Genomic DNA, 24,928 nt, shown 5'->3' with positions numbered 1-24,928 from the left:
TATATATATACACTTTATTTTTTTGTAGAGCAAAATTTATTGTCCCTTCAATTGCCACTACGTAAAAATATCAAGTACTTGTATGCTGGAGCTCTGTGGAAAATTGGTTTGGTATAAAAAAGTACTGGAACATAACTGTGCATGTTAAAAGAACTGGGGAAAAAAATATGTTATATACAATATAAATTATTGTGTTGACATGGGACTCTCCAGGTAAGATTATACAACTTCTTTACTCAAGAGGTCACAGTTGTCTTAAAGTCCCATCTGGGGCTCCACAGAAATCACAGTACTTCTGGTCATGCTTGAAGTACTGTATGCCAATAAAGAATGCAAGAAAGGAACGATCAGAGCAGAAAGTAACCAGCTTTGCTTTGACAGGAAAAGGCAATTGTAAATTGAAGAGAACTTGCTATTACAGTTGGCTTATTCTACAAAGCACAAGAATTTCATATTCTTCATAATTTGCCCTGGATGTTCACATTCATCTAACTGTTTCTGCAAACCTAGTAAACTTTCAGTCTCCACAGCATCTGTGCCAATGAGTTCTTCAGATCAATCATCTGCTATGTAATTTTTACTGTGTTGACTCTTGATCCCTGCTTTCAAAGAAGTGTCCAATATATTTTCACTAACTTCTTCCCTAAATTTTTCCAGGCCTTTCCTTGCTCAATGCCTCTTGAAGTTTACAAGTCTGAGATCTTACAGTTACACCTAGCTGGTTTTTGGTAGCTCAGCCCGAGTTTGCAGAAGTTCCTTTTCTGGTTTGTTGTGTGTGTTACTTGTCTGCCAAAATAAAAATGAATCATGAACAAAAATTAATCATGTGTCAGTCTGTGTCCAAGCCTGCATTAATTTACAGGCAGTGGGTCACTTCAGAGCTGGAATAAGAACTAATATATAGCTTATGTGGACAACTGGGTCAAAGTCCTGCCCAAAGCTAGCATGACACTCTAGACATAGTCCAGACTCTCCATATATAAAATAACTCCTGCCTTATAAGAATAATTATTTCCAAAAATATATTTCAATTACAAACACTTGCAAATAAAGCATGAAATGAGATAATCAGAAAAAATAGAACATGCTTTCCAAAAAGCTTTTTGCAAGTTTCTTACCAATCTAGTACCAGAAGAAAGTGCAAAAAACACCTGGGAGATTGGGAAACGGTAAAGAAGAAAGAGCTCTGAACACATAACTAAAGACAGAGAGACAGACATACTTCTAGAAGCATCAGGCAGGAAAATAGTGATGGGGAGAAGTACTTTAGCAAAGCAAGGGACAAGAAGGGAAGCAACAAGACTGGGCCACCAAGATGAGACTGTTTTGTGAGTTGGAGAACATAAATGGAGTGGGACCATTCTGACAGAAACTTGACATTTCTCAAGTGTGGAAGCTATTTGTGGACTTAAAGAATACCTGTTTCTGAGTTGGAATTGGGAAATATTTGTGTTATGAAACCTTTCATGTTCTTTCTCTTTTGCCTTCTGCAAAGTCCCATCAGGGCACTTCTTCCCCTCAGCACCAGGATAACATTCTGCATGACACCTGCCATTTTCTGTAGACAGGCATCACTTACGTGTCTCGCTTGACTCTGACCCACAGCCCTCAGGTCTAGACCATTATTCTCCAATCTACAGCAAAGGGGTATTGAGTGAGTGCTTGGTGACCTATATTTTAATAATAGGCAGAGGTTTCTACTGTGGCCAGTACAATATAGGCTTTTGTGGAGGCTCACTGCCTCCCTACCATGCTCACCCTACAGTAACAGGAACTGCTCCAGCCTTATTGCTGCTACTGTCATCAGCTGCTCTAGGTGGGTGGCCCTAAAACTTCCAGGGACCTGGTGTCTGTAGCTAGGGAAAGCTTAGGTCTCCTAGCTACAGTATTGAAGGCTTTTAGTTGCATTATAGCTGGCAGGAGAACTTCCTGCTCTGGCTACTGCAAGATGGGCTGAACATCCTTCTGCCCCTTACAAGACATGGAGACAATTGCAGTGCACTGGGCAGCTCACCAGTCAAGGAGTTTTAAAGCCAGGATCTGAGTGGGAGCTGACAGAAGCGGAAGGAAGGTTTGTGTGATTATTAGGATTATTAGAGCCTGCCCCTTCTGAATCTATGCACGTGCCTAAGAAAACTCTGCCATCTGTACCTTAAGCTCACAGGAGATAAGCAGAGGAAGAAGGGGTTTTATCACATGTGCTGCAAAGCCTTTGTAAAGAATGAAAACAAACTGTGATGCTGACTTCATCTATGAAAAACAGCAAGGTCTCAGCCATGCCAATATTTTGTCAAAAAATATTGAATCAATTAGTGACCGTAACGTTTTCTAATGGCTTCCAAACAGCAAAACAGACTTCGGCATAAATAAAAATCCTCTTTCTTTATTAAATCCTTATATGAGAAGTTTCAGAGCTGAAGGAATTCTTAGGATCAGAGTCATCAGGCTGGACCTTTGCAGCAGGAGAAACTTTGGTAGCAGATGGGGCACAAAATCCAAAATTGCCACTCCACAATTCAGGTCTCACCTTAAGGCAAACTGGAGTTGCTAAATGGGTATCAGTGAGGCTTCACTTATGGAAAGTGGATGAATGTTCACACTTGGTACAGTAACTGTACCGATCAGGATTTTGTCCCCCAGCCCTGCAAGGTAAGTTTTCAGGGGTCTCTAATTTGTCTTCAGTCTTCCTTTGTCATTCAAAACACAAAAAATTATGAAGTAATTCATATGGTGATTTGATCTTCTGACCTGATTTCCAACCAACTTTCTTCCATCTTGAAAGTAGCACTCACTGGCCTCCACAGTGTTAATCGTCTCTCCAAGTATATTTTAGGTTTGTTAATTCTGGGGAGTCCATTCAGGACAATAAATATATAATAGTCTGTCTTCTTTCTTCCACCCTAACACCTATACAGAAGACAACTTCCTTCCAGATTCAGTTATTCAATTGTATGGATGTCCCCTCTCAAGAAAACAGATATCCTTCTTCTAAAATTACAGCTCAGGTACTCTTCAGTCCCTCTAAACTTTTCTCTCACTTCAGTGGTTTCTTATCTCCAGCTTTTGCAAGGCCTGCAATCCCAGCTGAGGAAATAGCTCATCTTGAAATGAACCTCATATTTTGGATATAGGACAGGATAGATACCTAGAGAAAAAGCTACACCCACAATGAGTACAGCTGGAGCATGGGAGATTTAATTTGCACTTCTAAAATATTCTGAAATATCAAAACAAAAACAATATTTCAAAGCAGGTTTTTTTACTCTAAGCTGTACAAGGTGACAAGTACCAAATGTCTTACAGCCATTAGGCATATCAATACCTAATATTTTTTTGGATGCTTACAGGACTTTGCTAAAACTAGCTGTTAGAAAAGAAATTTCACATGCTAAATGTCTGCCAGAGGATTATTATTTCAAATTTCAAAAAGATTAGAAGTTTCCAATGATGGAGTTAGTGAGAGATATTGTTTTGTGCATGTTAAATATATTCTCACAACTCTTTTTTCAGAAGGTTCTGCTGAAAATAGATTTGAAATACACTGAATATCTCACGTCAGAGATGAGCCTTATCTTTCTCCCTAAAACCAACTAAAAGTTGGCCAAATCCAAAGTTGTTGAAGGAAAAATGAATGTTTGCCTATACACAATAATGATGTAGAGCTACGGTGAGTATATTTCAAATGAGGGATTCAGGGGCTGGCCAAAATCGCTGGTTTAGTGTACTGGCTAAAACATCAAATCTGAGATTAAGGCAAACATTACCCTTTTATCTACAGGGCTTAATTGTGCCCAGATGTCACGGGACATAGATTCATAGAATTATAAAGCTATTGAATCATTTAGGTTGAAAAAGACCTCAAAGATCAGCAAGTCCAATCATACACCTAAATCTGCCAGTTCCAACTCTAAATGTCCCTAAACTGCCACATCCACACATGAAAAGAGCCTGACTTGAACAAAAAGAGAAAATCATGCACGGAACTAGAAATATCCCAAGAGACAAGGGCATGAGGAGCATGAAGGGGAAATGTGATGATGATGATGGAGATGATGATGATGACAACAATGGTATGGGAAAGGCAAGTCAGAGAAAATCTGACTCTTGGAGTGATAAACAAGCAAGAAGTACCTGTAATCAAATTTTCCACAAATCACTGCTCCTTTCATGTCAGCAAGCATCCTCAAACTGCTCTGGCTGTTTGGTGGATGGAGCTTTGGGCATTACTGGTTTGTTTTGTTCAGGTTTTGTCCTTGTAAACTTTGTTTTAAAAAATTGCCAAAGACATTTGGAAAAAGATTACATATCGTCTCCAGGGGCTGCAGAGCCAACTGTCATGGAAGAACACTGAGGCTTGGCTCAGACCTCTGCTTGCCTACCTCTGTCTTACTTTGCTGGGTGCTCCTAGAGTTGCTTTCAGGAATGAGATCAGTATTTCCCTGAAGGAACTGGAATAACGAGCACAACAATGAAAATTCCAGTAAACAACATGCAGCTGGCTTCAACTGTGTTGACACCTAAATTTTAAATTAAAGAATAGCAAACTTGGCCAGGTAAAAGATTCTGCTGTTTCCTCTCCTCTTTCCCCTGCTAAATGCTGTAGGAGTGCTATACATGTAAGAGGCCACAGAATCCAAGATTCAAATAGAATCCAAGATACTTAAATCAGTTGTTTCTAATTGTTCTATTGATGCCTCAGATATCTAAGGATCCGTTGCATGTTTTAGCTTAAAAAAAAGTAGTATTACACTCCCAAGAGTTATGGTTTTTTTCTTTAAGGTGTGTTTATCTTCTGTTTTCTGTTCCATGGAGCTCTGGTATTCCTGACCTCTTCATTTTATGACACCTTTATGGTCAAATCATAAGCATTTGCTGTGGCAGTGTCCTAGCACACATACTGCCCTGCGCTCACATATGGTCAGCTTGAACCCTGGATATGCAGATACTTGATCTGTTTTCTAGAAACTTGTTACTTGGATAAGATTCTGACAAACTGGAATGTCGGCCCAGGTTTTTTTGGCAGAGTGCCTCCGTTTTCTGTATCCGTAAGAGGCCTTACTTTCCCAAGCTCCTTGTCCCACTGGTAGTTTTATAAAACAGCTCAGCATGTCCCTGGAAGTCCACAAAGCCTTCTTCATTCATAAACAAGTTGCTTGCAAGCCCATGAACAGAATGGCTCTATCCGTGACGTCTGATTGACCTTCAAGAACTGCACACATGACAGAAAAAATAATAATAATAAAAAAGGGGGCAGAAAGTTTAAGGAAATAGACAAATGAAGAACAAGGGACCCATCAGTGTGTTAGTAATGTGGTGAATGCTAGAATTAAAGATATAAATATCATGATGGGCTGTATTTGTATTGCCACAGTCTGTTTAAAAGAAAGAACCCCAGAGCTAGGAACCGATGCCTCCTGCATCCCTAATGGCTTCTATATAAAAATTGTCATTTTCTTTGTATGATTAAAATAAAGAGCATCGGCAAAATAAGCTTTCCCTTCCTACATATTTCTTTTAATGACTCTACTGCTGATAGAAGATGCCAGTTTAACAAGTCTGAAGACAGAAGCTTTCTGTCTGCAGAATAGGTACAAGACAAGCCGTGGCAGGGAGAGGGTCTCTGCCACACACACAGCTCCCTCAGACCATCAAGACCACCCCAAGAGGGAAAGGAGCATTCAGTCCTTGCCCTCCTTACTGACAGCAGCAGCCTGGGAGCCAATCAGTGCCCTTTGCCAGAGAAGTTTCAGGCAGTTTTCAGAAGTCTGAGCACTTGTCACTAGCGTGAAGTTAACAGTTCGTTTAGCTTCATTTTCTACTGGGTGCTACTGACAGCTGCTCCTGAGAATGCACAGTATGTCATTACTGGTCTCTACCATATGGCTCATTCACGCATTTGCCATTTCTAGTTATTCCATTAGTCACCATTCCCTGTCATCTCCCTGTTTTATCCTCTCTGGTAAGCTTGCTTTCTCTCTGACTCCTTCATAGTGAAATTTTTGTCCCTTTTCCTTCCCAGCTGGCACTTTTCTTATCTTCCAGTTGCTGCCTTTCCAGTGGAATCTCAACAGAGCAGCAAGGACTTTCTTGGCTTTAAGCAGCTAACAGCTGACCATCACCCTCTTTATTCTTCACTGAATTCCATGCCCACACATTTCTAACCGTACATTTGGAAAGTCAGACCTTCTAATTTCTTTCACCTCTGCAGTGCAAAGCTTCTCATGGCAGAGGGTAACTCAGCCACCTCCCAGGTACCTCCTTAGTGATACTGAGTATAGGAAAAGAGAGATACATGTTTTCTCTCCCACATGATCTCATTTGTTACAGTGACAGAAATTATGCTATTATATTATATTATATTTCATTTTAGTGCCAAATCCCAGCACATAGTAACATGGTGGCTTAACAGACCAGCAGTGGAACAGAGTTCAGTTCAGACAAGCCAGAATCAGGGGCTAGCCCTAGGTGGCCTTATCATATATATTAACTTCTGCACCAGATGCTGAGTTTCCAACTGACTAAGAAAACAGCATCATTTTAGGTAGCAGAACTGATAGTTCTCCATCAAGATGCCTGCCAGTAAATTAGTCATGGAAACTAAACCAGGCTTTATTAGTCTAGAAGTAGTCACTCCAGTTCAAGACTAAGCGATGCTGGCAAGGCTCTGTAGAGGAAATGCCGGGAATTTCCTAAACTGTGAGTGCTCTGTGGGTAAACAAGAACTTTCATCTTTAGGAAAGTGAATCCAAGGTATCTCAGCAGTGTGCTCATCACAGTAAGATTGCCTTGCAGGCTCTAAAGGCTATAGGCAAGGTCAGGTAGCAAGTCAGTGAAACTGAGGCTGGTGGATACCTCACAATGACTCAGAACATGGTCTTCTTTGGTGCTTTGCCAGCCTGGTCTCTAGAACTATAGGCACAATAAATTTCCCTAAATTGCCCTTGAGGCAAACTTGCTGCTACTGACATTAAGGCAGTGTGTGGCTTGTCTGAGAGGGCTAACACACACCTGAGTGTGTTCTTTGGTGCTACTCTCAACAGTCTTATTCCATGCTACTACTTTCACCTACCCTGCAACAGGGGGGCCACATCTAAACTGCTCATTGCAAACTGCTGGCTCCTGAACCACTCATAAACTGTGTAGGACAACTCCATGTGATGGAAGCTAAACTATGCCAAGAACTTTTCTAAAAATCCACTAGCACAGAGAACAGCTCTGGCGTGGAGGAACACTTCCTGGTAATGTTTACAAGTAGATGAAGCCTTCGGGGACCCTTTTTATTGCTATCTTCGCTGGGCTCAGGCACCATTAGTAAAAATGGCAACATCTGAAAGTTTTCCAACTGTAGACATGGCTCCCAAGTACTTGAACATATTCTCTTTACTGTTAACAGAGATTTCTATAAGAGATAAGAGTATCATCATTTTCAGGCTACAGTTAAAGGAAACAACCAGGTGTTTATCCCAATCCTTGTGTCCTTGGCTCAAGACTAATTAGCTTTATGCAGGTGCTCATAAGTAACTTATCTTTGTTTACAGACATTGGTCTTTTATCAATAAAAATTAATTAAGACAATTTCAACCAAAAAATACTAATTTTTTTAATTTTAGCAGACTTATTTTCTCTGAATCTCTATTAACATTGATGGGATTTTTGAATGCAAGCTGAAGGCAGCGGTTTAGAACAGGAAACATAACAACAGACCTTTAGTGAGGAAAAGAAAATATCCCATTTTGGGATGAATCAGAATATTTCACAAATTCATTTATATTTGCACTGGAACAAAATTTAAATATTCAAAGATGTACAGAAAATGGAAGCACTAAGGCAGCGGCATGAACAAAGAATATTGTTGGAAGCTGGAAAATGGACAAAGAATAAATTTGCAAAGGAAGCAATAATGGATCATCAGTATCTGTAGATCTTAAGGAGGTTCTCACAGAGTAAGTAAGAGAAAGAAATTGATTTAGTCTTGGCCCTTCTCTAGATGAAAGTATAATATGATGGTATATTACAATGGATTCGTCTCTCTCTGATTGCAGATCATGTTTTGATGTTCAGATCTGGTAAAGACCAGAATTCAGGCAAACTCCTATTTTGGGAATGGCTTCATATTCTGAAAGTCCAGATGCAGCAATTATTGTATTGTTGACTGAATGGGGAGGTCCCAGAAATCCATCAGCCAGTCTCCTGGCTTCTCTGATGTCAAAAAGAAACCTCTGGACATCATCTGTTTGGTTTAGAAAAGGTGTCATGGCACTAGCTCCCCACAGAAAGCTCAGCAATATTTCAAACAGAATCATTACCCTCAAGAGTGCTTATGAAAACAAAACTCATTGGGTTTTTCCTGCATTTTATTTTATTTTATTTCATTTCATTTCCCTTCAATAAAACAATTTTTCCTTTTTTCAGAAATCAATCACACCAAACTTCAAAAAAGTCTTGGTAACTATTAATTGCAGGCACATTTGGTGATATTCTCATGGCTTCTAATCATCCAGTAGAGACAATAATGCCTTATCATTGGCACCTAAGAAATTGAATTGATTTTCACTACTATCCCTTCAATGTCACATAGAAGAAATGCAAATGAAGCCTGGTCTAATTGTTTGACTCCACACTGATGCTGACAGCATCACATCCAGACATAAACTGGAATTCCCAGGAACTCTGTTTCTTCTATCAATAGATGACAATTGCAAGCTCCCAGACACATGGAAGAGTCACCGTCTTGGATATCACAAAAGTCTTGGAAAGGGACTTTAAACACTTTTGTTTGTGCAAGACACTGGAGAATATCACACATAGTCTCAAAAGCCATCTAAGTTCTGGAGTATCTTAACTGCATATAGAACAAGCTGGTAGGTGAACAGCTACTCATAGTCAGAACACCAGTATTTTAACTATTCTTTCCACTCATCATTTTACACACTCCTCTTCTGCTAATTGTGGTTGGAAAAATTAAATTGCTGCAATTCCCAGTGTTAGTTTTATACTTGGCTGAAGTCTGCTTTGTAGCTTCTTGGCATTTTTTACTATAACAGGGAGTGTGGCTCAGAGTATAATTTAGGTGACCATGTAATGGGCAGTGTTAATATGGAGGTGGAGAAGATCACCTACACACCTAGTGTAGCAACTTTTATTACCTGCTGTACCACTCAAAAAAACTCCTCATTCTTTCCAACCTTACAGAAAACAATCAGAGGTTTTATATTCATTCTACAGGCATCTGTTGGTTGCAGTGATCCATCACCCACTGCCTCAGAGTCACTGATTTTTATACTCTTGTCTTAAGAGTGTCAAAAAATGCTATGCAGTTCCATATGTAATGAAAGAGGCAAAGACTGTGCTCGATTTCTGTATCAGATTTTTACTATCTCAGTTTGTGGTGATGCACTAAAACTGTTCCCCAAAGCACTGGAAAGAAGGAGTCTATGTTCTTCGGGAATGTGCCTAAACTGAAATGTTTGAGACCTCAGCAAGCACTCTGACATGGTCACAATTTTCCATTTGTGTATTTGTGGAGCAGAACAAGTACATTACTACATCCAAGTCAGAACACAAAGAGAACTGTCTTAAAGGTCTTTTTCTACCTAAATGAATCTATGATTCTACCTTAATGAGAATTTCAAGACTCATTAAGGCAAGATTTTATGAACATCTTAGATTACTATATTTGGTAAGAACTTCAGTTTTCCAACTATAAAGTGAGTTGTTTTGCTTTAATTTTTATTTTTCTTATTTAATAACCAAACATATTTCAATTACTTTCTATTGTTCAGTTCTCTTTCTAAAACCTGGGGTTTGACCTGTTGGAACCACCTTAGCTGTTTGGGAACAAAGACCAGACATACATCTGTTTTTCCCAGGTGTTCAGCAGTAAGAACCCTACAATTTTTAGCAGATTCAGCATTAGCTTCCTAACTCTCTGATGTTTTCTAACAGGGGTTATGCATACATCTGCTCATATGTTAACTTCCTATCTCTCCTTCTCTAACCCCCTTCCTCCCTCTCCTGGACAATCAGAAAAAAAATACAAAGGTCATGAACCTAACTGCAAGCATCTCTTCCTGCTTCTTGTGCGGTTTTCACCCTGACCTTGATACTCTTTGTTTCCCTAGTAGCGCCTCATGAACCCCCTTGTGCTTCCTTAAGAACAGGAACAGCAGAAAGAGAGAAAGAAACTCTGGCAATCAGAAACATACCCTGAGATTTCCTGCTTCTAAAGCCTATTGCAAAGAGGCTGCTGTTTCTCAGTTAACAGAGAGTAAAACAAGAGAAAAGTAATGAGGTTAGCAAATTGAGGACAAATTGAATAAAAGGAGGCCAAATTCATCCCTGATGTATTTTATTTGAGGGTAACAGATGGATACATTTATCTTGATATTTTTAACTGTTTTTTAAGTACACAAGTGAGAATTGGGGGTTCTGTTGTTTTGGTGGTGGGTTTTTTTCTTAACCATGCATCATTTGGTATTTGCAACCTAAACTACTCATTAATTTTCTGTAACTAAATATTGCTAATATATTCATGTAAGCAATATGATAGAGGTAGGAAACAACATGATTAAATGGCTGAGTTACTCTCACCGTAGAATGAAACTCACTGAATGAGTTTGATTGAGAATGAGAATGATCTGATACAGGTCATTTTTGTCCTCTGTGCCTTTGGATATCATTAGTCTCTAGATCATTCCCTCAACATAAGTTCTTCAATCCAGATACCATCTCTTCACTATGCTTAAGTAGTTATTTTTAATCCTTACTGACTTGGCATAAGTGAATATTTATTACAGTGAAATGTTTTCATGGCTGGATTACCACAAAACTACAACAAGGATTCTTCCACAGTATTCAGGTGCAAAAAAGTGCTATGTACTACATTCAGTGCTAAGAGGTGTTGACAACACTTTCACCTAACAGATTTACTTGGCCTTGGGGGGAGAAACATTTTTGGCATGAAATTGTTTCCAGTGAATAAAATACTAATTTTCATTAACCTCATTTAAACTGTATATTTACTATTACATAAGTCACATGCAAATGAAAAGCCTTAAATCAGGTGTGGAACATACTTGTAGACAAACACTTCTTGGTAATAAATTCATACGAAGCAGCAATTGCCCTGCTGTGGCCTAGGTGGAGCATTTGCAAGTGCTGCACAAAGAACTGGCTATTCACATGGTTCTGGCACTCCTTCCTAGTTTCCTGCTGCTAAATTACATTAAGAGACTCAAAACATACTTTCTTAATATCCCTGCCCCCTGCAGGGAATTACTGTGGTTGCCACAAGAAAGTTACTTGATCATGATGGGGCAGGAAAAGGGCTTGGTACAATCCTGAACAAGTGATCCATGTAACCATCTCTGGGGTCCCAATTCAGCCTGCTGTCTCTACTCAGCAAAATACATGGCCCCTCTATTTTACTTACATAAGAGGTTAGGTAAGATGGACTGCTATGAGAACTAGCACATTTTTAATTTTCCCAGTGATGTCAGTGGAGCATTGGAGGTTACCACAGGCTGTACAACTGGGGTTATAGACAGTAAGCTCTGCAGAGCATTGACTGCTTTTATGATTTTCTTCTTCTAAAATACTTCTTATCACTAGGGGCTGAGTTTAAACCATGACTCCGACAGTGCTACTGTAATATAGCATGACATTGGCATAGAAATACAGACGTATTAGAAGATGAAAAGAGAAAGCCACAGTATTCCAACAGTTTCATCATTGAACTGTTGTGATGCCAGCCAGTGAACTGACATGTCGTTCAGATTAAGTCATTTCTCTGTTTCTGGGTCCCAGCTTATCCGTGTCCAGTTTTCATACTCAACATTCTTAAAATCTGTTGGTTTCAATTCATGGAAGTACATGCAGAAAAACTGACCCAGAAAGTGCTACTCAGTGAGTTAAAACATGAAAATGTGGCTATATCCTTGTTTCTGAAATTGCTGATCATATATTTTACCTCTGAAATGTGCAGTGCTGAAAGAATATTAATTGAAAATTCTGAGTAAATAATACCCAAGCCTCTGTTTGGGTTATGTTTCCTGACTTAAATGCACTTGCCAAATTGTCATATTTCACTAAATATAAACCAGCAACTTTAAATCCATAGACTCATATCACAAGCCAGGAATTTTGCTTAGTGATGTCCATAGCAATTCCCAAAACTCTGATTCTCTTAACTGTTGGAAATGGCATCTTTTGATCAGGTGGATCAAGTTTTTCTTTGGGCCAATCTTAATTTCTATCTTAATTAAAATTATCTTAATTTAAATATCTTAATTTAAATAATATAGCCTTATATGCCATAGATTGGTCAATGGAACTAAGTCAATTTATAATTATTGGGGACTTTATCAAGCAAAATGTCTTCAGGGATTGCAGGTGTGTGCTTGTATAAATAGACATATTTCTTGCAATAAAATGCCTGGGAAGTCTGATATAGGGTAATGATGTTCCTAAAGATTGTCTTCTGAAAACATGGACACTCAATCTGTGCTACTGCCATCTGAGCTTTTAACTGCAGCAGCTACTGCTCTGTCAGTAACAACAGTGCGGGAATACAAAGGGCAAAAATGTGAGTTTTCAACCTTTGACCTGTCTGTGCTCTCTCAAATTATCTTTGCCCCAGTAACTTACATTGATCTCTACTGGTAGAAGCTCCTGAGCATTTTGTACATCTCAGTACAGAATTTGCACAGATTATCCTTCCCACTGTATCTCAAGTCAGATGTGAACAAGTCAAAGCAACTACCTCTGGCTTGCCCAGAGTCAGAACTGCTCCTTGCAAATCTCTCTACGGTGGCTCTTCTAGTTGCTAACTTGTATAAACAGACCATGCTTTGCACAAATTCCCATGTGTTCTGGGACTTAGGCTGTCAGACTTGAGCATGCTTTTCATGTTTGTGGTGTCCTTTTTATTTTTTTCCATGTCTTTTACCAAGTACGATATTGCCTGACAGAGATGAGGAATAGAATATTCTAATCCCATTCAGTTACTTTTATCTGATAGAGAGAACAAGCATATGCTTTTCACAGATGCATCTAGACAAAAACAAAGGAGTTACTCAGAGGCTGGCTCAGGGGTTGACATAGCACCTCTCATATTGCTGCTATTGGATTCGGGCAAAGATGTAGAATAGCCAATACCTGCAGCATATTGTGACAAATCCCAAGGTTTCTCCTCAGCTCTGACAGTGCTTGATTCTAGGTTTCTGAAGTGGTTTCAGGGAATTCAAATCTGCCTATTTGTAAAATATATCCATTGATATTTACTTACATTACAGGTAAGTATGGCACATGGTACAATGCTTAATTGACTAACATTTGGAAAATGCTTTGAGGTCCTTGATTTATAAGCAAATTTGATGCTTCTAACTGAGTGTAGCTGCAACCTACCAACCTGACTTTGGACCAAACTCAAGATAAACCAGGCTACTAGCTGCTAGGACATGCATTTGCTGGTCTCCAGCAAATTTCTGTTGTTCAGACTCCTCTGTCTTGGGTCTGAGTCTCCTCACTGTTGCTACATTCTCTGCAATGGGGACCACAGAAATGAGGTGCAGAAGGGTTTGCACTGGGCCTATACATGATGAGTACTCCCCACACGATTTAAAAACAGTAATAAGGTCTGTGTTCCTGCTCTGTTGTACAAGCAGAACATAATGAGGAAAAAAGGAGTTGGGTCCTAATCTGATTTTGAAATTAATTTAAACACCCCTTTCTTCTGAAATCCTTTATTCAAGCTCTCATGTTTTCATATATCAGAAGAACAAAAATGATTAAAACGCTTTGTAAATTATGCTCAGCTGGAAGTTTTTCAAATCAAAGGCATCTTTTGGACTTAATCAAAAAGCAAGGTACCCCTACATGAGATTTAGCAACATCTAGATATTGACTTGTCTATTAACAACAGATTGCCATATGCCTATGGAGCTGAAAGCCAGATTTCTCAGTTTGGCTTCATCAAGGTACTGTGTCATAGAATGTGGGGAGCCTGATATTAATATACTAAGGATCACTATTACTGTGACAGAATCAGCAGCTTTATTGAAAGCACCTACTCTGGTTGCAGAGAGTTGACTCTAAGCATTCATTTACAGACATTCTGGTATCTGTACGTGGAGGGCCTCATGCAAATCATCAGGGCTGGGCTCTAAAGAGCTAATTTCGCCTTGATTAGGATGAGGTCTGTTTTACAGAGTTTTACAGTGCAGAGCCAAATTTTCAGATTTTGAAGATGTGTGTGTGTGTGAGACAGAACAAGACACTATCTCTGATTGACTTGACCTGGTACCCTGATACAGATATATATGATTGTGCACATAGAAAGCCATGAATTTCCGCATATAAATATAAATCTTACATGACTATATATGTATTATTTATCTTAAGTTCAAGAAAAAGTACTTTTACTCACAGGGAAGCTAATAAAGAAGGGAAAAAATACTTTTTGATGACATTTTTAAATGACTAAAGCTTGTTAATTAATGAAAAGGCCTTTTCATGAAAAGTTTATTCCTGATAAATGAGATGCTGCTTTCTGTATGAAAAGTTATACAATTACTTTTGTGTGTCGTAATTCGTGGGAGAGATATATCAGGAAATCTAAAATAAACTACTCATCCCTTTCTGTCCAAGCATGCATGGTGTGTTGCTCCTTGTCATGTGAATGAAAAGAAGCTGTATCAGTGTGCAGCCTGCTCAGTTCATCCTGAATACAGCTGCAGCTGGCCAGGGATTGCACAGTACTTTGTAAGAGAGTGATAATTTGTAGCTGGAATTCTATGGTTGCTTTATGTAGGAAGTTGGGCGAGATAAATACAGTGATTGCTTCTAACTTTTAAAAAACTAAAAACAACACCCCAGGAGTTCATATTTCTCAGCTTCTAAATTAAGACATGGCAGCACAAAGAAGGAAGGTCATTGCTTATACTCATGCAACAGGCCTGCAGGAGATGGCTAAATAAAATCTCATTGTCATGATTCCTATCTGCCAAATCTTGCACCTTGTTTCTTTCAAAGCAAAATATTATAAAAGTAACAATTTTTCATACAGGGAACAATTGTGTTTACAACAGCTCATCCCAAGTCACATGCTTGATTTTCTCTATTTACCAAGCTTCAGAGGCTGCCATCATCACTGCTGATCCAGCATACTTCTATACAATGCCAGTCCAACCTTTCGCACTAGTTATAAACAGAAAGACTGTGTCTTCATAGGAGTTAACTCTAATAGCAAAGGTGCAATGCCCTGTACCCTCTGCCTTTGGTGGTCTCATTGTGGCAATTCCTCCATCATTTTACAGTCAAAAGGACAAGTAACTATGCTGGCCTTTCACAGGAACTTCCATGCAAAGATCCAAACCCACTGTTGAGAAAGTGTAAGTCTTTAGGAATTCTATCCTGGAATACAGTGATGCTCAGTTAAGTGACAGAATCATGACTTTAGCTGAGTTGTTCCATGCACTACGCAGAGCACAGTCTTGATCTAAAACTCACTGCCCTGGTTCCTGTGTTTGAGACAAGATAGGTGGATGAAAATGACTCAGGGCTGGCATAAATGTTGGGACTATTTGATCCCATATGACTTCTGCTAAACAATGCCTAACTTTTCAGTATTGTTCTTCAAATGGTTCAGTATCACTCTGAGTCTCACTTCAGAGCTAACAAAGTCATCAGCCTCTTGCAAGAGGGATATGATGGGAAGAGAGGACAAGGTCTCTGGTGGAGGCTGACTCACAGTCTAAGCACTGGCAGAAAAAAAATTGCCTTAATGATTTTGACAGCCTGTTGTTGAACCAAACATCTTGTTCCAATAAGATGCTTTGCATCTATCGATAGACAGTAACTGTGTGCTCACAGCTGAAATGTAGGTTATTCCGTAATGTATAGTACCCTTATCCAGACAGAGATAACATCATTTTGCTTACCATACATGCCTCTAGAGATGAAAAACAATCTGAGTCTCCACAGCACATTCCAGCATTGCTGCTTTTTTAGAAAGAACTTTCCTCTTCCTCTCCAACTTCAGCTTGGTACCTATATAGCATAGGCATTGTGCCCTGAAAATATAAAACAAAACAAACTTTGAAGTTCCTTTAAGCTAACATAACTATTTCATCCTTCTAGCACATGCCTGCGTGTAGATTCCCATTCTGCAACTGATATTTATTGATCTACATTCATATGATCCAAGAAAAGCTTGACTGCATTGCCTTGTGGTAAAATTATAAGGGGAAAAACTGGAGCGTGGGGGAGAAGGAAGGAGGAAAGCCAAGCTTTTATAACTCTTTGTAAACCTAGTTTATGTGAGCCTAGCCAACCCAGGGTCTAAATGATCTGTTACACTTAAGAACTGGATGTGAAAGGCAGCACTGTTGCTGAGCTGCTGGTGCCCCACAGAATCAAAATATTTCTGCTGAGCTACAATTTAAACAGTCATATTCCAAATATGGGAAGCAACCCCTGTGAGGAAGTATGTTTTCCTTCTCAAAGCACTTTACCTTCAGTGAGTAAACGTTCCTAAGTATAATAATAAAAGCACTAAAGTTTATGTGCATTTTTATTTTTTGCTAATAGAGCAATCAAAAATGCACATTGTCCCAACTTTGCATTGGGAAAGAGATTTCAATGTTTTCCTGTAGATATAGGTCTGATCAGCATATCCCTATCTGTCAAGAGAATAGAGACCTCTCCTGCCTTTTTGCTTTCATTAACATAATAATTATTATGGGTTCTCAGTCATGATAAGTTTCTGCTTAATTTATCAGATTGCAATTCCCCAATACTGTGCCTTGCTCTGGCACAAAACTCCAAGGAATCATCTACCAGCTGAACACCTTCTACCTGTCACTTGTTCCTCTGCCTGCCTCTCACATATAGGCTGTAGTTCTCCTTCTCCTCAGACTGAAAAATCAATCTGAGTAAAATAAGATTTCCCAAAACATGAAACCACATTTAGATCCAGACTCCCCATCTTCTTCCTCCTCCTCCACCCCATATAATGAGAGCATCTGTGAATCTGGCAGGCAATAAAACCATACTGTTAGAAAACTGTAGGCTTTCTGACAGTAGTGAATAGACCCCAGAAGAATAAAAAGACTTGTACCAACAATCAGGTGAGGTGTCCAAAGAAATGAACATCATGATTGTGAGCAATCTGTGTGATGGTGGGTGGAAAGGGGGACATTTACAACTTTCTAGTGAGTCTAGTATCTAGTGAGTACAAAGAATTGCCAAGCACCACATAAATCAGAATAGATCTGTATTTTCCAAAAGATAGATCCACACAAAGTGAGAAGATTTTTCAAGCTCTTCAGCTCCTATTTTCCAGCCTTTATGCACACTCAGATTCTTCAAATCTGTATTGATTTCATCTATATACCTAAGGAGGTGTCTATCCCTTGAAAATCTGGCACCTTTTCTGGATTTATAAGGCTTAAAATCCTGAGAGGAGTTCTTTCAGTAATGTACTCAAAGGCTGAAAATGAATTTGAAATGGCATATGGCTCTCACACAGCTTCTCTGAAAAGAATTTATCCATTATGGGAAGGAAAGTGGAAAGAACATCTGGAGGTCTGTTGAAAAAAAGGTTAGCAAGAATTAATTCAAGCTTATTTTTCCCCCAAAACTTCATGTATGTTAGAGTCCGAAACTATCTCAGCTGAGGCTCAAAACTAAGGTGATGGTGTCCTCACTGGATCTTCAGCTCTGTTTAAAGATGTAATGTAGGATACAGTAGGGGAAGAAGCCACTACACAGTGTGAGGATGGTTAACAACTGGAGTAAAACTCTGAGGCCACTAATTATTTTTTAATGTCTCAAGGTCTTCATACAGACATGCAGAGTGGAAGATATGCTTTAGTCAAACAAAAAGGTTGTTGGACTCCACTCAAGCAATCAGATGAGTTTCTCTGGCCTGTTACACCAATAGGCCAGATGACCTAATGGTCCCTCCTAGCCTTAAAATCTGTGAATCTAGAATTACACACCACTATAAAACTTATGTAAAGGATGGGAGAATAGAGGCCAAAGAGTATTTACAAGCCTGCTACAGTCATCCCTAATGTACATATAATTGGCAAAGCATTTACATCAGAGGCCAGTTGTAACACATATGTTTATTGAAGGCTTGCACATTTCATTATAACTGAATTACTGAATATATCTAAGCCATTTATAGTGAACTGTGGCAAACTCTAAAATAAAGTAAACACATGTGCAGGGATTATTGATGTGGTATGGCTGTTCTGATACTTAAAGGCATTATAAACGATTTTCAAGGCATTTAATAAAAGTGACCTACATTTGTATAGCGCCTTTTATCCTGAGGTATCCCAAAAATTCTGTACAAAATTCAACTACAACTGCATTACTTTAGGCTGACACCAGTGTGGCTCTTCTGAAGCCAATTGGGTCACAGTGCCATCATGTTAGTTAGAATACAGCTATCCAATATATAAATGGTGAAGGGGAAGCAGCAGCTGTTTCACAAATTTCACTGGACATGAGTCCTTAAGAAGCTATTGGATCATCTAATCTGAGATGTCATATTGCTTGGGGCATCTAAGTACAAACAGGAAGAGGTAATGGCATTTTTCCTTACATGTCTGAGCATAAATACCTTATATGTCTGAGCATTGCAACTCTCAAACCTCACATCTAAGCTTGTCTCCCAGTAATGTCTTTCTTACATGTTCTTCTTGGAAACAGGGGCACTAAGAGCTCTTGCTGGGATGGTTATTTATAACAACATCTCACTCCTCTGAATTTCCAAGACAGAGTCTCACAGCATGTGGGAATACCTTACCCTCTTAATCAGCAGTCTTAAAACTCTGTTTGTTGGAAGGCAGCATGCTCAGATGATTACAGTCACTCCATGATAAAATCTTGCTTTCTTTATTATTTACTATTTCATTAATCTTTATTACAAAAATACAATTCAAAACTCTATTTTATTATTTCATTTGCTGAAAAAAATACAAAATTATATTGGAACAAAAAGCAGTCTCTGGAGATCCCTCCCAGCATGTCTTAACAAAGAAATGAGATTTATTGGTGATACAACTTTTAATACAGCCTTTTAATTCAAACAGTACCGACTGGTGCAAAAGGACCCTTCAGTCCTGGTCTCCTTCTGTGTCTTGTGGAAGCAAAGATAAATTACTGGGGAGGGAACTTCCATGCACTCTACTGGGTGCTCTCTTTGGATCATCATAAGATTAGTACTTGATTGGACCAGATGATGGGGCATTACAAAAATATCTGCCCTGAAATGCATCCAAAGCCTATCAGAACTAAGGCAAAAGCTTTGGAGAAAGCCAAGTATGCTCTATGACAACACTCATACAAATGGATCAACAATCCCATCAGAAAGAGGTGGATAACACATTCACTTCAGGAGACAGAAAAAAAGGAATAATTCTTTTGACCAAAGCTACAGTGTGGTAAGCCACTGTGGATCTGAAGCAAAATCCCAGTACTAACTTTCCTGAAAATGTTATTAAGCCATCTTTAATTGACACCAAATGGTCAGGATATAATTTTAGGTCTCCTCCAGAAACAGTACCTGTAGTAGCCCAAAGCCCATAAAACTGTGGCCTCTAACACATCAATATTTTTTTCTAGCACAGGAAGGATCTTTCTAACAAAACCTCAAACCAAGTGCTAATACCCTTTAAACTTTCTTTGTGAGATTGTTGTGTCATATCAAAGCATGACATCTGGTATACAGCTTTGATAAAGAAAATTCAATGCCGAACTTGACCATTTTCTTAACTCTCTGAACCTAATCAAATATATTATTTCTCCCTGCAAACTATGCCTGTTGTATCATTATGTCTTCACCACTACAGTCTCATTAGTAATGTAGTCTGAATTCTGCTGTAGCAGTCAGATTGCATACTGCTGAAATTTTTGATAATGCATGTACTCACTGTGCTGCAATTTAAAAAGTTAGCATTGCGGGCAAAACTATGTGATTCACCTATAGTATACTCACCCTCATCTAAAGGTAACTGTTTAAAATACTCTTAAATTCACTGTATGAATCACAAAACTGGTTTTACAGGCTGAAATACCCTAAAGTGATCAAAGCAGAAGACAGTGAAGGACCTTGTACTTGCATATTTTGAAGATCCTGTGTTACCTAACGGTAATGAAATATTTTCCCCTCTCACTTTCACAAGGGAAAAATCTAGCAAAGCAAATATACCTGGGTGATAGGAGGTTCTTTTATCCCATTTCAGGGGGGAAAGATCATAGATTTTCCATTTTATGCTCTTTTAAACAGGTCATTTCTTATATCTCTTTAGATCACAGTTACACAGACAATTTCACTGGTATGACCAAAGGGCTTGTGGTGTCTAGCAGGTGGCAAGAACAAGCAGCTGACGGATGTAGGCAGGCTTGGCAGGGACAGGAACAGGAACCCCTTACACTCAGCTGTGAAAGGATTTGTAAAATGGAACAGCAACCTCAGGAACTTGAACTTGCTAAACGCTAATGGCAAATCAATGAGAGACTCAGGATATTCTCAGATAAACGCTTTCTCTGGTGCCAAAGCTGACCTAAGAAGTTCCTGCCCTCCCCTGCACCTGCTCTTTTTCTTTCCCTGCAGCATTACCAATTCCATCACAGAAATGTGTTGGATGAAATTGAAAACTTTTAACCCTATTTTAGTTCTGGTCTTCAGAGTGGCTCCATAAACTGTTCCAATATAAGGGAAGCCCTAGAATGAAGGGGCAGGGGCATATGGGTACTTGGGCAACACAATTATAACAATGGAAAATACACATCTTCTGAGTTTTAATATATTGTTTGATACCATATTTTATCTGATTAAGCATTTCCTGAGCATTCATGAATAAATTTTGAATTCAATTTGAATGAAGCCCCAAAAGCAGGTGATAAACCTTTTATCCCTCTCTGGCTAAAATATTTAGTTAAAGGAAAAAATGCAAAATTTAGAAAACATTCAAACTCTCCAAACTGTAGGTCTGACTAACCACTGCTATTTTCATAGTTCCATATCATTCTATTGCTACCTTTACATTTCAGTTTTTATCTGTACCCCTCTGTTATCATTTTACACTACTATCCATAGATCTATTATATAAATTCATGTGGTTTTACAGCTGCCTCACACAGTCTATGAAATCTCAAACACACTTGTTTAGACTATGAGCTTGTTTATTCTGGACTACGATAACTAAATATACTCTCTGAAGCTAATGTGATTAGCTTGGCCAAGCTGATTTTTAAAAAGGAATGTCAGGAATCCCTCTTCCAGATGTAGCCTGCATTGCTCAGAACCTTCTCCAGCAGATGCACATTTCCCAAGCTTCACCTAACTTCCCACAGATGGAGAAAACCCCAAGATATAAAATTAAGGAGGCAGAAGGATGGGTGGGAGAAGGCAATGATTGCCTTAGATGTGTTCACTTAACGGAATTAACATTTGCTGATACAATAGAACCTAAGGAGGCAGGCACATCGTTTAATGTGTTAGACTTGCAGACCTTTGACTCTTTTATGGTTAATTAGCCTTTAACTTAAGAAAGTCCCCAGGTCATAGAACTTCCATCAGCTCTGAATTCAAAGCTTTGCCCTCTCTCACCCTGGCAGTTTACAGTGTAATGATGATTGATAGCCAGATGAAAGCTTTAACTGGGGCCTGTCTTCTTGCATTGTGCTGGAAGAGAAGTATAATGATCTATAGCTGCAATGGTATCAGAAACCATTTTGGTTGATTGTGACCTTAATTACCCACTTAAGCAGGTTTGGGCCAAATTGATTTTATACTGCTTTATTCTACAGCAGGTTAAAAATTAACCCTGCAATCTTAGATGCATTTTACAAGGTTTCTATTCCCTTATTGCCTAGAAAGCCCCTAGCAAATATGATCTCGAGCTAGTATTCATCAACTCAAGTAAAAAGGAGGAATGATACCTTTTAACAGTGACAGATTACTGCTGACATTTAACTGCTATCAAAGTTATACAAGTGAACAAACACCCTCTTATATTGGATTAGCGAGCAGTATGTGAGATAAATTCCCACCAAAACGAAAGCTTTTTGTTTAGACCCAGGAATCATAGGTAGCTCTAAAATGTTGTGAGGAGAAAACTGCATCTCTACAGGATCAAAGTGGCTGATTTATTGGTCTAAGTAGCATAGAGATCAGACTGGCAGGGTATTTGGAGAAGGAAGCACTGTACTTGTCCTCAGGAAGTTCAGCTTTGCCTACACCATATAAGGAACATTCTGTATGAAATGTTTCTAGACTGAAAAAAAGGGAGAAAGGATCGTAAAGACACACTATTCTTTCTGACTTAAAGAAGACCCTCTAGAGAGAATTTCGGTTTACAATGCTTCACTGTGCAAACTTCCACAGGCAGTGGGGAGTGGGCATGGTAAACCTATTCTAGATCTGTTCCTATTGTTCTTATTGTTCAGACAATGAGAGCAGACAATGTCTTAAAGTACTCTTCCTGTCTTTCGCAAAAGATCAGTATTTGCACACAGCCTGGGCTCCCATGGAAACTCTGATAAACCCACAGAGCTACAGGCACTCACCATCAAGGTGCTGTGGACAGAAGAGGCTGTTGAGCTCTGACCTGCACCATAGTCCAGCTGACTGCAATGTACTGCAGACATAACTTCGCTCCCATGCATCTTATGTGTCATATAAATACACAGTTATGCCTCATTTCTTCTCTTTAAAGTGATTCATGATTCTTAAATTTTAACTATAAACCATTCCAAAACCTTCTCTTTTGCACTGATGACATTTCCTAATTAGAATAGCTGGCTCCTCCAGGTTACAGGCCAAACAGCGCATTTACTGTAAATTCTAGCCTGCTCACAGAAAACTGACAGCTTCAAGCAGAAAGAATCATACCCATGTTCAGCTGACTCACACACAAGAACTGTGAGACATTCTCAAATATTTGCTAGTACAATAGGTAGTGTGGAAGCAAGATAGTGAGGACCAAAAGAAGAAACAATGTTGGTGCAGCTTTGCAAAATAGCTGTTGCTCACTGCTAGAGATACAAAAGAATGCTAATCATCCAAAGTAACTCTCTAGCAATGACACACTCCAGTTGTTGCAAGTGTTGGTACAGGTCTTTTCAACAAAACCTCAGTAAGCTGACATATCTGCTCCATAGAACAAAGTCAGCTCTTGGCCCGTGCTCAACAAGCTCTGCATGATGCTTTGGCCACCTGTGTTTTAAGGAAAAAAAGTGTTCTGTTTTATTCCACCTGACACTGTTCTCCACATGCTCCTCCCTTCTGTGAGAGAGAACAGTTGGTTGATGTCAGGAAGACACCTTTGTCAGACATTATTTGGGTGCAGTTGCATGGCAGTACTTGCAGCTGATACTACTTTTAACTCCCATCATAGTTTCCAATTCATTTTATTCCCACTATCTTCTACTGTATTTTTTTGGTTTTTTCCAACTTAACATTAGGGGCCTTTCTATTTAAGGGCCTGGAACAAAAGCTGTGATTTTGCCTCTCAACAGAAAATTATTCTAGCTATATCCTTTGCAATACTGATGATGAGATCTGAACAAGTAGATACCCATGAGGATTTTCTTATCTGGAGATTCTTAATTTAGAGTGTGTGGTTTCTTTGAAGACTAATGTCTTTGTTGATCTAGCTTGCAATATTCAAATCTGATAGAATTTTGTTCAGTCGTATGTGTAGTTCCTTTTGGCCAACTATCACCAAAAAATGGCAGGTAGTCTGAGGTGCTTACACCTTAAAGATACAATATTCTGCATCGTGGCTGGTGTAAGTAATGAAATATACTTGTAAAGCTGCTCTAAACAATCCACCCAGAGCAAAAACTTTTGTTAAAACCACTGAGATAGGCACAGGAATAATTTTGCAGCTGTTCCCTCAGGCCCTTAGCCTCCTCAATAGAGTGGTCCATCCTGGAAATCAACCAATTCAAATAAAAGTCCCTTGCATCTTGCTGGCAGAAACCCATTAACATGCTGGAAATCTTTGGCTCTCTCCAGTGATCAGTCCACATGGAACAGCTCTTGAATGTCATTTCTTCAAAGGAATAGAAGCTATCCTCACCTAAAGGAACAGATGTACACATACTTGCCTACTCAAGTTCTCATTTGATTTTCTTGAAATAAGCATGGGTTTCATTTTGGATCTTCCAGAAGACATCAACATCATCTTGCTTTTCTAAGTTAAAAATGATCCACTTAGCACATTTATTTTCTGGAGTCAGGAAGGGACCGCACAGCAGACACATACAGATTAAACTGCCTTTATATTGGAAATGTTTCTATTTAAAATGCACTTTTTGGTTAGAGTATTCTCACATGTGCCATTGCTTCCTTCACATAAAAGAAGGAGCTTTGATATTCTCATTCGTGAAACACATCACCACTCATTTTAATAATCCCAGCACAAAACTGCTAAAGTTAAACCAGCCCCCTGGTCTCTATATTGTTTGATTACTGACACATGCTGTGATTCTGAAATCTGGTTGTGACTTTATCTGGATGGGATGAAGAACAGATTTGCTTAAATTCTTGGTGACAGAAGTATAACAAGGATAAAGGAAAGGTTATTTTCCATCACAATTGTTATTTGTTTAAAAAAATCTTCCCCAAAGCAAAGTTATAATGTGATATCTTGAAAGAACACTACTCCATTCTTTGTTCAAACACCCTTTAACTTCACATCAGCAAGACAGAATCATATTAGCTAGCTAAGGATTCTAAAGATATTGATCAGATTGTTTTAAATTTCACTGAGGCTAGAGCTGGGAAAGGTTAAGATGAACTTCCCTGGATAAAAAGTAGAACAAGTTTGCTGCCAGGGCAGCCAAAAAAGCTACTATAATGTTGATAACAACTTATTGATTCCAACAGCTACTTTGATGAAGGCAT

The 24,928-nt window shown here is 38.9% G+C and overlaps 1 protein-coding gene across 4 annotated transcripts in view; it reads right to left on the bottom strand.

Moving 5' to 3' along the window:
* The window catches only part of MAPK8 (mitogen-activated protein kinase 8), a 182,172-nt gene extending 166,133 nt beyond the window's left edge, over positions 1 to 16,039 (bottom strand). Inside the window, exon 1 of one of the 4 annotated variants that reach the window (XM_008643768.2) lies at positions 15,939 to 16,039. The gene's annotated coding sequence lies outside the window, so the exon portion shown is untranslated. The remainder of the gene's footprint in view (positions 1 to 15,938) is intronic. The other 3 variants (XM_008643773.2, XM_008643769.2, XM_017725981.1) reach the window with 3 other exon arrangements.
* Positions 16,040 to 24,928: the final 8,889 nt, after the last annotated feature.

The sequence above is a fragment of the Corvus brachyrhynchos genome, unplaced genomic scaffold (genome assembly GCF_000691975.1).
Source record: "Corvus brachyrhynchos isolate BGI_N302 unplaced genomic scaffold, ASM69197v1 scaffold61, whole genome shotgun sequence".
Taxonomy (NCBI): domain Eukaryota; kingdom Metazoa; phylum Chordata; class Aves; order Passeriformes; family Corvidae; genus Corvus; species Corvus brachyrhynchos.
Note: the sequence above shows the minus strand (reverse complement) of the source record. Positions and strands in the feature narration are given on the sequence as shown.